Genomic DNA, 12,543 nt, shown 5'->3' on the forward strand with positions numbered 1-12,543 from the left:
CTGGCTATTTGCTGGCTTATCTTGATTTTGATGTATTTTCTTAAATATTGTGTTATTTTAACAGCTTAATTGAAGACACGAGATTCCTACACAACTTTATATTTGCGTTTCGAAAAATTCTAGATGAATAAATACATGTTTCGCCACAATTTTTACAATTACTTATACGAGAATAGTGATGATCTAAGTGTATCTCTGCATCAAAAAGAAAATAAAAAAATATGCACGGTATTTTTTCGGCTCAGGCTAGATACAGTGAACCAAAAAAGAAAACTTATACAGCCAAGTGATTCGCCTTCGACATGAATTATGTATCTCTAAAACCGTTAAGGCCTTTAAGTTGCAACTGCAACTAGATAAACACAAATTTTATTTATTTTTGGTAGATTTATACCAATTATAATAATAAATTGATTATAGTGCTAAAAACTTGCAAAAATTAAAATAACTCTTTTTTTGAGGGCAAAAAAAACTTGTTCACGTGCTCTGGCAACACTTTAAATGCATTTTTCTAGCATGCACTGTTATTTTCGTCTAGCTGAGAGTTTTCTTATATCGTGTGTGATTTTTTGTCGAATTTTTTTCTTAAAAAATGGCAAATAATCAAACATCAAGAGATATGGAAGTTTTGATAATTAACTATTGGCAAGCAGCAAAAGTACTCGCGAAATAGCCGAAATTGTCAAAAATCCACACACTACGGTGCAGTATATAATTGCAAAGTACAAAAAAACGGTGAAGTAGGAAGACTGTAGGTAGCGGAAGGCTCACAAAAATTTGCAACCCCAGGTAGCAAGAAAGATTGTTCGATGCATCAAGGAGGACCCCAAACGGCTGTAGTTATCGTTAAAGCGTTAAGGGAAGATCACATTCCAGATGTTCATCCTCAAACTGTGCGAAATTTTTTACATTCGTTTGATTTTAGGGTATATACGCCTCGCAACAAGCATATTTATCGAAAAATAAATAAAATATTGGCAAACGTTTACAATATGCCAGAGAATATATTCATCGTGATATTGACTTTCGGGATACTGCAATTTTCACAGATGAGTCCAAATTTAATTTATTTAGGTCGAATGGGCGTCGGTTTGTGTGGCGCAAGGAGGGTCAAGCGCTAAACAACAAAAACATAAATAAGACGGTAAAGCATGGAGGAGGAAGCGTTATGGTTTGGGATGCAATGGGTGCTAAAGGCGTCGGTAATCTTGTCTTCATTGACGGAATAATGGATAAAATGGGCTACTTATCAATCTTAAAAAATAATTTGGCTCAATCTGCTGCAAAATTTAATATTAATGTGGAATTACTGTCTTGTGCAGGATAACGACCCAACACATTCTGCATTAATTATTAAAGAATGGTTGTTATATCACGTTAAAAAACTACTACCGCACCCACCCCAAAGTCCTGACCTTAACCCCATTGAACACCAAGTTACGTGAGCGTAAGTTAAATAGTAAAAATGAGGTTAAGGCTGCTCTACAGGATTTATGGGAAAATATACCGCTGGATGTCCCAAAAAACTTAGTACATTCTATGACAAGAAGACTGCAAGCTGTGCTAGACTCATAGGGTGGCCACAGAAAGTATTAATATGTCCTCAATAATTCACAATAATGTATTATTTTAAATAAATAGATAATGTACAAGTTTTTTTTTTTGTCCTCAAAAAAGGAGTTAATTTTGTTTATGCAAGTTTTTTGCACTAAAATGAATTTTAAAAAATAAATCATATTTGCTGTTTGCAAATAAATAAAACAGCCTTTTATCTACTTTTGGTTCCAGGCCAAAAGCTTAAATAGCTTCAGACATACTTGACGTCGAAGGTGAATCACTTGGCTGTACAAGTTTTTTTTGGTTCACTGTAAATATATGGGCGATTCCAACGAAAACAAATTTTAGTCCTACATCTAACTTATTTATAGGTCGTTTTGGCGATATATATTGGTTATGTAAGCAGAAACATTTTTGCCAAAGATGGTCTCGTTAGGTGGCGCCAGGATCAAGATATTTTGAAAACCCGTATTTATGCTCTGACTTGTTTTATATTTGGCATGTTCAGTTGAACTTTATTAAGATACTAGCAGAGCACCCGATGTCGTTCGGGGTAAACAAATGAAAATATAAAACAATAGTAAAAATATTTAGTTCAGCATAAATTAAAGGAGACAAACTATTTTCTTTCTATTTAAATTAAGGCGTCTTTTACTTTTAGCTTAATCGTGCTTCAACAACTATATTTTGTCATTATTTTCCGTACTACAAATCTTGTTTTATTATTAATATTAGGTGGATTAAGGCAACAATAGAAATTTTGAATGAAAATTAGTCAACTACGGTACATTCCGTTTAGCTGCCTATTCGCTTAGCTGTTTTAGTATAGCTGCACCTTTCCGGTATTATGTTTATTTCGGAAGGAGTTTTATTCATTATGAATGAACATTTTTCGTTTAACAGCATCGCGGAATCAATAAAACGATTTAATCTTGCCATTTCGAAATGGTCTAAAGACTGTAAGGTTAAAAAAAAACAGCTTTAAATATACTTTTACAAAGTCATTTGTATATACTCTAAATACCTCCCACATATACATATGTCTGCATACCAAATTTCAATTTCATATGACTATGGCTCCCAATTTATGGCTGATTAAAAATTCCATGCCTATGCTCCATGTTCCCTTTTAAAAATTCATGTATACAAACCTTACTATAAGCACCTACCATGGATATGTATTCATACCAAAGTTCGTATTCCGAAGTTGTAACTGATACAAAATTTCACGCCTGTGGGATGTGCCCCTTTCAAAAACCCATTTATATATACCTTACTAAAAGCATTTATCATAGAACCTCACACCAAATTTCAAGTTCATGTGACCTGTGGTTCCGAAGTTATATCTGTTAAAAATGCCACGCTCATGGGATGTGTCATGCCCTCTTGTACAAACTCATTTGTATACACCCTGCTATAAGCACTTACCACAGATATAGTATCTGAATTCCAAATTCAATCTCATGTGACTATATACTCATTCATATACACCTTACTATAAGCACTTACCGTAGCTGTGCCGGCATACGAAATTTCAAGTTCGTGGGGCTTATGGTTCCGAAGTTATAGCTGATAAAAAATTTCACACCTATGGAAGGTGCCACTCCCTCTTGCTAAATCCCAATTTTTTCTCCCTATTATAGGCCCAGGTGTCATGGTAATACTGTCCCTCAAGCTCATAAAAATTGTTGAATATAATTGTTATAAGGCCATAAAATAACAAAAAACAAATAACTTAAGGACGAGCACACCTAAAAGTTAAGCATTCTAATAATAGAAATATTAACAAAAACCAACAAAAACCGTCAACCACATGATCAAGTGAATTGCAGCGGAATAGCTGCGCTTGATTGTAGTTGGCTTAGAAAAGTAAAATAGTGAAAATAAGCAACAAGAATTAGCACGGCAAACTTAGCACAGTGCGTAGGCAACTGGCTGAGTCAGTGGTGATCGTCGGTTCGAATCCTACTGAAAGAAGTCTGATGAGCAAATGTGGTTGCTATCACTTCTACAATTGTTTCAAATTATTATTGCTTTTCCACAATAAGTTTTCACTTAAAACGGCCTCAAGCCCATAAAAATTGTTGAATATAATTGTTATAAGGCCATAAAATAACAAAAAACCAATAAAAAATAATTTAATTATTATTAAAAATTAAAATTATAATAAATAAAAAAAATAATCAATATAAAAAAAAAATTTAATACACTTATGTTGTTAAAAGCGTTTATTACAAAGCATACAAAATCAGGGACCGTAACACCCTTGTATCTCGCTCTCTGTATTTTCATTACCCACTCCAGTGGCGTTAAAAGTGCAATGCAGCCGCCCCCTGTGCGAATAGGCACAATCGCATACGCATACGTAAAAATTAATTTTTATTTCCTGAGCAAAAAATAAAACTCAAGAAATAACGATTATTTTCCGAGCAAAAAAATAAAACTTAAAACGTAACGATTATTTCCGAGCAAAAAATAAAACTTAAAACGTAACCATTATTTTCCGAGCAAAGAATAAAACTTAAAACGAAATGATTATTTTACGAGCAAAAAATAAAACTTTAAACGTAACTATTATTTTCCGAGAAAAAAATAAAGTTTAAAACGTAACGATTATTTTTCGAGCAAAAAATAAAACTTAAAACATAACGATTATTTTCTGAGTAAAAAATAAAACTCAAAAAATAGCACAAAACAAAACTCAGTTAATAACGATTAAAAATTGATTTTTATAATAAAAGTTATAACCGTTACGGTCCCTGATTTTGTATGCTTTGTAATAAACGCTTTTAACAACATAAATGTATTAAATTTTATTTTCCTATATTGATTAATTTTTTCTATTTATTATAATAAAATTTTAAAAGTAACACTTATTTGAACTTTTCTTTCAAAGTTTACAGTGCTGGCAAATGTAAATAGGGATTAAACTTTAAAAACTAATTAATACAACTAAAGTAAATTCTGTGGAAAATTAACAAATAAAATACTTTTTTCGCAAAATCTATAAAGGACCCTTTTATTTCTCAAAAAAACCTGGGTAACAATTAGTCGTCGCCACGCTGTATATATAGTGCGAAATAATACAAAAATTGTAATCGAAATTAGAGTTATAATAAATTAGGGTTTAAAATTACTGTCAAGTGTAAATAAATGCTGTCACTCACATGTACACGAGCATGCGCACTCGGATGCATTCAACGGTCAGGTAGCATGCAGCTGCTATGTTGTGTCCTGTTCTATCACACGGACCTCGGACGCTCTACTTTCTCTCTCGCACCTATCAAATTCAAAACCTTGATAGCTTGGCAATAATATTTTATGTACGATTTTTTTCAGGCACGCCTATATGATTGGTTTTGTAATAAAAATATCTTACCTATGATATCAATTTCGATTGGTTAACAGAACGATGTACAATATATTTTGTTTTGCTTCCTTTATGCCTAAGTGCACATTTAAGATACCTATCCCAAAGTGCGCATCTGAGACATTATTTTTAACATTTATAAGGAAACTGCTCCGATAGATGCATTCAACATACCTGCACATTGGCGATACCTGCCTTAAAAATTGTGCAACTAGTATCAATTATCAAAGAAAGTATTGCGTTTACCTGCACTGGCCCTACAATTACCTAATTTTACAAGCTTTTGTTTATTTTGCTCATATCGCAGAACAACGAAAATGGCTATCAATTTATGTAGTTATATAGATAATAAGATTCCATTGGAAAAACTTTCGCTTGCATTATTTTCTACGTGATAAATGCTTCTGCATTATTTGGTTTCATAGGGATTCGGATACCTTCCTCATTGAAGTAGTAAAGAAAATTCGCCTAAGTGCCTTTTTCGGTTAGGTGCACAAGTTTTTCGTGCAAAGAAGAATGTGCAGCTAAGCAAAATATACTGTAGTTATCTATATTGACTCACCTGTTCACATCTACTTGCCAAGTAGCCATGCACAGAAATAAGTAGGCAAGCCTACCTAGGCATATTCTGTGTGTTAAAAACTATCAATTGAGATAAAACTCATTCGGTTATCACAAGAGTGAAGGTGATGAAAGAAAATTGATTCAAATTAATTAAATTAAAAATAGCTATGAACACTTTTCGATAGGCAAGTTATCATAGGCATACAATATGTCTCATCGACTTATCAGATCGGTGAAGGTCGATCTCCCACCGGCTCTTAGACTATATGTACATATGTATATTAAAAAAAAATATGTACATACATATGTATTTACATATGTCTATACTGCCGGAACAAAGTATTGGCACAGCAAATTCTTCACAATATATTGTTGCATATAAAAATAAAATATACATATGTATGTACATATATTTAACAAAAATATATTTAAGTTATTCAGCTAGATGAAAAAATTTGAAGTAACAAACATTTTTTTTGTTTATTTAAATTTTACAAAATAACTTTAAATCGAAGATTTCAAAATAAACAAAGTAAAATAATGAGCCAAGTGCAATATAAAGTATAACCCTACAATACTCCCCCTTCCAGAGAATCATTATTACATAAATTAAAGGCAGATTGTTTCTTTTTAGGCGTTGTTGAAACCGTGGGGTTGTAAGTGTTTGTGTTATTTCAACTACTGCTGAGCCGCTGTTCCACATCTAATTACATGTGTAGACATGGATGTTTGCACGATTGAGAGAAATAGAGATTGCGCCAATCGCGGTACCGCTAATCCGCTCTTTGTAATTTTGACAGAATGAGCTGTGTGCGTGACGTCATCTTGGTGCAATTGTTGAATGTGAGCATACGAAAAAACCAAATAACAATTTTAATATTTGTGCGTTAATATTTCTGCGTGGTTTTAAACAATTATTGAGACATTAAAAAGCAAAATGAAGTGTGCAGTGGCAAAGTGTAATAGTGCAAACAAAAGGAAAGCGTGCGATATAAGTTTTTTTTCGTTTCCTACGGACGCAAACCTGGGGAAAAAGTGGAAGCAGTTCTGCCGGGGAGGGCATGCATTAAACACCAAATCGAGCTTTGTGCTGTGTGTGAGCTATGAGCTTCTACATGGAACTATGTTGGCCTTTCCTTGGTGAATTGCAGTAGGTAAATTTCCATGGTGAATGTAGACAGTTGCTGGTTTAGTTTGCTGGCAACGGCTTACATACAAAAGCAGTTTCTACAGGAAATAGATACATGAACTTCACTACCTACTTATTTTTGTTAGTACCTGATTTTTTTAGTGCTGGTATGAGGTAATGCACCAGTGGATAAGGTCGCCAGGCGCTAATTCAAGCGGCATCTTACCGCGCTGTTACGTACCTAATACAAAACAGTGCCCAAATTATTATACATTTAAAAGTTCAGCTTAAATTATGTTTTACTGACATAGAATATTTGCTTCCAAAAAAGCCACACTCATGCATCCTCTCGGAAATGGTACAAAAGTCATAAAATAAAAGCTGTGGAGTCAACAGCTGTGGAGTTTATGGTGGTTGGCTACCGTCCACAAATATAAATATGCACTCTGCATGGCTTTTTAAAATGGCAAGTCCAAAAATTCACTTTGCTGCACACCTTCCTTTTGGTCTACATGAAATTGCAAACACTGTTAATACATCCATTTTTTCATGTGCTAAAAATCGTACTTATCTAAAGGGCTACATGTTCAAAATTATTGCTACGTGTTCCTAATTAATCAATCTTTGTATATTTATTGATTCCTGCAAAATTGGGCCATGTAATATTAAAATTAACACATTTTTCTGCATTGTTTACATATTTTTATATGCGTTTTGGCATTTCTCTCTCGCAAATGCACCAAGATGACGTCACGCAAAAATTACGCTCAAAAATCCTCTCTCATTGGCGCAATCTTGTATTCCATCATTCTTGGGATGTTTGCATGTACATATGTATGTACGAATGTAAGTACTTGTTTTGCTTCTGCCATTTGTTTCTCTTAACTTGATTGAAATAAATCGCCTTTGTGTTAAATATTTATTTAAGTGAGTATAATTTCGTCTTTCTCGTTGCATAAAATTAGTGCTGCCAACCCCAATAAGAATGATCCAGATCGTGATACTGAGCTTTATAACCGAAGGAAACACAACTTTTGCATGCATAAAGCGGATAAAGAAATTCTACCTAACAACGGGTAAACGGAGGACAAGCAATAGATAACCAAACACGCAACTGCATCATCGCACACGACACGACATTAAGGTTTTATCTACATAATCTAAACGCCTTGTCAGCGGCGACATGATTTTTTTAAACGCGGCAGCGACACATGAATTTGTTGAATTTGTTTGAGTTTGACATAAAATAAGAGGAAGAATCTTATCTTTCGCTAGAAAAATAGAAATATATCCAATCTGGTCACAGCTACATTTTTTGCTAGTCGCAGTGTTGCCATGTCGTCCACAAAAAAATTATCTACATAAGAGTACGTGTTAAAATACATTGACAGCTTTAGTGGCTAAATGCTGCGCGAACAAATCAGACGGATTTGTTTGCTGTAAGTGCCTAGCTTAAGATAGATCGTGTCATCTGACACGTTCTCCGTTTTTACGTCTCACTCTGGTCTGGAATTCATTTTTTTGGCATAAGTTCAAAAAAAGTTTTACTAATTTAAAAAAGTGGGGTACGCAGTATTAATGGAGAGATTTCAGTGGTCCAAAATATGCAAAAAATAAACTTGATAAGGCAACCCTGTTCTATTTATGAGCTGTCAAAAATGATTCCTGTGAAGCAACAACAAACTTGTGAACAGCTGAGTAAAAGATTGTAAGAAACAAACTGTGTGATAATAGTTAATAAACAAAAAAAAGTTAATTAAGTTACAATGGAAAACAATAAGAAAGGTTTCTGTTTTTGAAGTGAATAAAAAAATATGGTGTTTTGTGTAATATCTGTATCGTAAAAATGTGGTATTTGCCTGTGTGTTTTGGAGTAAAGTTGTATGTCTTTTACCGTTTTGTTCAAGATTTTTATGTATAATCTTCAAAGATAAATTTGTTTCTTATTTTTGCATTTTTGTAAAATCCACGCGCATCAGTCAAAAACTAATGCATGAAATTGAATGCGCTTCTCACCGCTGCATTGCTAGAGGTCCAATTTAAAATATGGATAACAATATAAGAGAGGTCATTTTTGTAAATTTCGGTTAAAGAAAATTGATAAGATAAAGTAAATTTTGAAGTATGGCTGTCAAAAGAAAGAGGTTAAAGAAAGCCTACTGCCATACCTACACAAAAGCGTTGTCAAGTAAATGTAAAAATAAAAATTTACATACAAAATAAAAATAATAATGTAAAAAGTGTTTTCTGACGACTAGCGTTAACGCCGAAGTGCAATACCTAAACAAAAGCGGCAAAGCTACGTCAAATGAAGAAATAACACCAACAATAAGCATAGGTTTGTGTGAGCTACGAAAATGACAGTTTCGCTTTCTGCAGCCAACTTCACTTCTTAACGCCCTGTCAAAATCGGATTTTCTAACCGCTAAGCGTTAACGCCGCGTTATTTCGGTATTCTTCATACAAATTGTATAGGCATGAGAACTTTTTGACAGCCAGACAATGCGGTCGCTTTTGTCTAGGGATGGCTGTTACAGGCGAAAATATTTTTTGAAAGGTTGCCACCTGTTTGAAAATTTTAATTTAATTGAATTATCTTAAAAGTATTTTTGTTTTGTTACTCCCTCTCACAACATTTGGAAATATTAGTTAATACTGCAGTACATATTTGTATAGTAACGAATTTTTTTTTCAAATTAGATAAATAAACGGCATTTGAATATTGAATTAACACACGTTTGAGGAAAGGGTGCGATAGTAGACTCCAGTTATAAGATTATAAATTAAATTTCCAAAAGAAAGTGTGTACTTTACATATTTTCTAATTACCTTCGAAAAGATATTAATTAACACCCACACTCAAAAAAGTAAACAATGCTTCATATATCGAATATTTTTTTTTAAATCTTACTTCATAAAGCTCTTTAAATATATTGTATAAATGAGGCCATATACAACACAAAAATACATTTATGGCGCAGCGAAGCACGCCGGGTAATTGCTAGTGTATTAATACGCGCGGTTAATTATAATATCCCGCCGGATGATGCACTTTCGTTAAGGTTCCCCTTAACGTCAGTTACTGTCCGGCGCGCGGTCCGATTTCAGGTCCCGAAAACATTTTTATTCAATTCGGTTTAGTAGATCAGCGCGAGCACATCAGCCACCAGGCCACTCAATTCCACAGCGTGATTCACAAACGCCTCCGTATAAACATTTGGTCCATTCGGAGCCGTCCGACTTAACTAAACACTAAATTTTGCCAGCGCCAATCAATGACGCCAGATTGTGGGTAATTTCCATATTTGAGGGATATTTTGCAACAAAAATTATTGAAAGGGAAAAAAGGGATTTTCTTTTGACACAGTTATCGATGTAATTGATCAAAATTCAAGAATATTCGACACTCTTACGTAATTAATCATCCTGAAGATGTGATGTGAAGAAATGATATATAATTATTAAAAAGTAGATATAAGGCATGATCCAGAAAATTAAGGCCGCGCCATTCGCGGACCGCTAACCCCCTCTTCGTCGATTTGACAGTATCCACTCAATGGCTGACGTCATAAAATACTTTTGTTTACATTCACTGTTGCCAACTTGATGCTTTTCGCACCAAATTTATTGGGTTTTCAAAACACGAAAATTTTTGAGTTTGGTGCCTGGTGCGTTTTTGATGCTTTTGTTTTAAGTTAGAAGACACCAAATTAGAAAATCTTAAAGAAATTTAAGCAAAATTTATAGCAATCGTAATAGTCTAAGAGCTAGCAACGTTTTCGAGAGAGAATTTCAGGACAGCTGATTTTTATACCTTTCATGAGCATGAAATGGTATTATAACTTTGGTCCGATGTTTGTAAGTACCAGAATAAAAAGAGATAGACCCATTAAATTGTATACTTATATGATCAGAACATCGAGCTGAGTCGATTTAGCCATGTCCGTCTGTCTGTCTGTCTGTCCGTCTGTTTGTATGCAATCTAGTCTCTCAGTTTTCGAGGTATCCTAAAGAAATTTGGTAAGTGGGTGTATTTTTATATTGTATTAATCATTTGTCGGAACCTGGAGAATCGGACTACTATAATATATAGCTCCCATCAGTGGCGCACCCAGGAATATATTTTGGGAGGGGTTTATACTTCTGAAAATTCGCTTCAGATAATATGCTCTTTAAGGTACATTTATGCAAGTTTTTTCATAAATTGCACTTTATTTACATAAAATTAGCAAAGAACTCAAACATTTGTAACCGACTTCGAAAAAGGGAGAGGTTTTCAGGTCGTCGGAATATTTTTTTCTTTTTAATGTATGCTACCGCATAACTTTGAACCACGTGAACCGATTTCAATAATTCTTTTTTTTTAATCGGAAAGATGGTACCTCAAGGGTCGTCCCGTAATTTGAAAATTACTTGTTTAATATAAAGTTCTATAGACACAAGATGCGCTAAACTTTCAGAAGTAATAAAAATATTTAAAAAATAGTTTTAATGTTCATTTTCCTCGATTTCTGCTTTCTGGTTTTCGATTGATATGGTGATTTTTCATGATTGCCTAATTTTTTTAATATTTCGAATAGTTACCGGAAAATTTAAATGAACTTTCATTTTTATTAAGTAGGTAATTTTGGTGGAACGAATTCGAATTTGGTAAATTAAATCTTCGAATCCTTGTTAAGTACATATTAGTGGTAAACTCTTTTAGGCTGTAAGGTGTAAAAAACAAAAGTAAGTGAGTATGCATTGCATATTTTTAGGACAATGGTTTCATTCGCAGTTAAACTTTTAAGAGCTCGCAAGAAAAACGAAAAAATCATAGTTATAAAATGACGCGGAAGAAATGGAATAGAAATTTTGTTCTATCAAAATTTCTTAAATCAGTTTGCATCTCTCAAGAAAAAAAAATGCTCGTATGTTTATTTCTTCAAGAAAATTTACTGCAAAAGCAAAGTGCTTATTAATAAAAAATATTTCTTGTTATTTTTCTTGAGAGCTGGCTTTAGCATACAGTTTGTCTTTATGGTTATTAGATTTAGTGGGGGGTTGAACCCCAAAACCCACCCCTTGTGTGCGCTAATGGCTCCCATACAACTGATTGTTCAGATATGAGACTTTTTGTTATAACTGCTCCATTTATGCAGCTAAGAACATGAAATTTTGCAATACTTCCACCCATTATCAATAGAAAACTTAGAGTGAAAATTACAAAGATTGTTCAGATATGAGATTTATCGTTATATCTCCTCCATTTAGGTAGCTATTAACATGAAATTTTGCACTGTTTTCCCTCATTATCAAAAAAATACTTTCAGATAATTCAATTACATTAAAATTTTCAAACAGGTGGCAACCTTTCAAAAAATATTTTCGCCATCCCTAGACAAAAGAGACCGCATTGTCTGGCTGTCAAAAAGTTCTCATGCCTATACAATTTGTATGAAGAATACCGAAATAACGCGGCGTCATCGCTTAGCGGTTAGAAAATCCGATTTTGACAGGGCGTTAAGAAGTGAAGTTGGCTGCAGAAAGCGAAACTGTCATTTTCGTAGCTCACACAAACCTACATATGCTTATTGTTGGTGTTATTTCTTCATTTGACGTAGCTTTGCCGCTTTTGTTTAGGTATTGCACTTCGGCGTTAACGCTAGGCGTCAGAAAACACTTTTTACATTTTTATTTTTATTTTGTATGTAAATTTTTATTTTTACATTTACTTGATAACGCTTTTGTGTAGGTATGGCAGTCGGCTTTCTTTAACCTCTTTCTTTTGACAGCCATACTTCAAAATTTACTTTATCTTATAAATTTTCTTTAACCGAAATTTACAAAAATGACCTCTCTTATATTGTTATCCATATTTTAAATTGGACCTCTAGCAATGCAGCGGTGAGAAGCGTATTCAATTTCATGCATTAGTTTTTGA

The sequence above is a fragment of the Rhagoletis zephyria genome, unplaced genomic scaffold (genome assembly GCF_001687245.7).
Source record: "Rhagoletis zephyria isolate East Lansing unplaced genomic scaffold, Rhagoletis_zephyria_1.1 Rzeph_scaffold_00451, whole genome shotgun sequence".
In the NCBI taxonomy this organism is placed as follows: Eukaryota; Metazoa; Arthropoda; class Insecta; order Diptera; family Tephritidae; genus Rhagoletis; species Rhagoletis zephyria.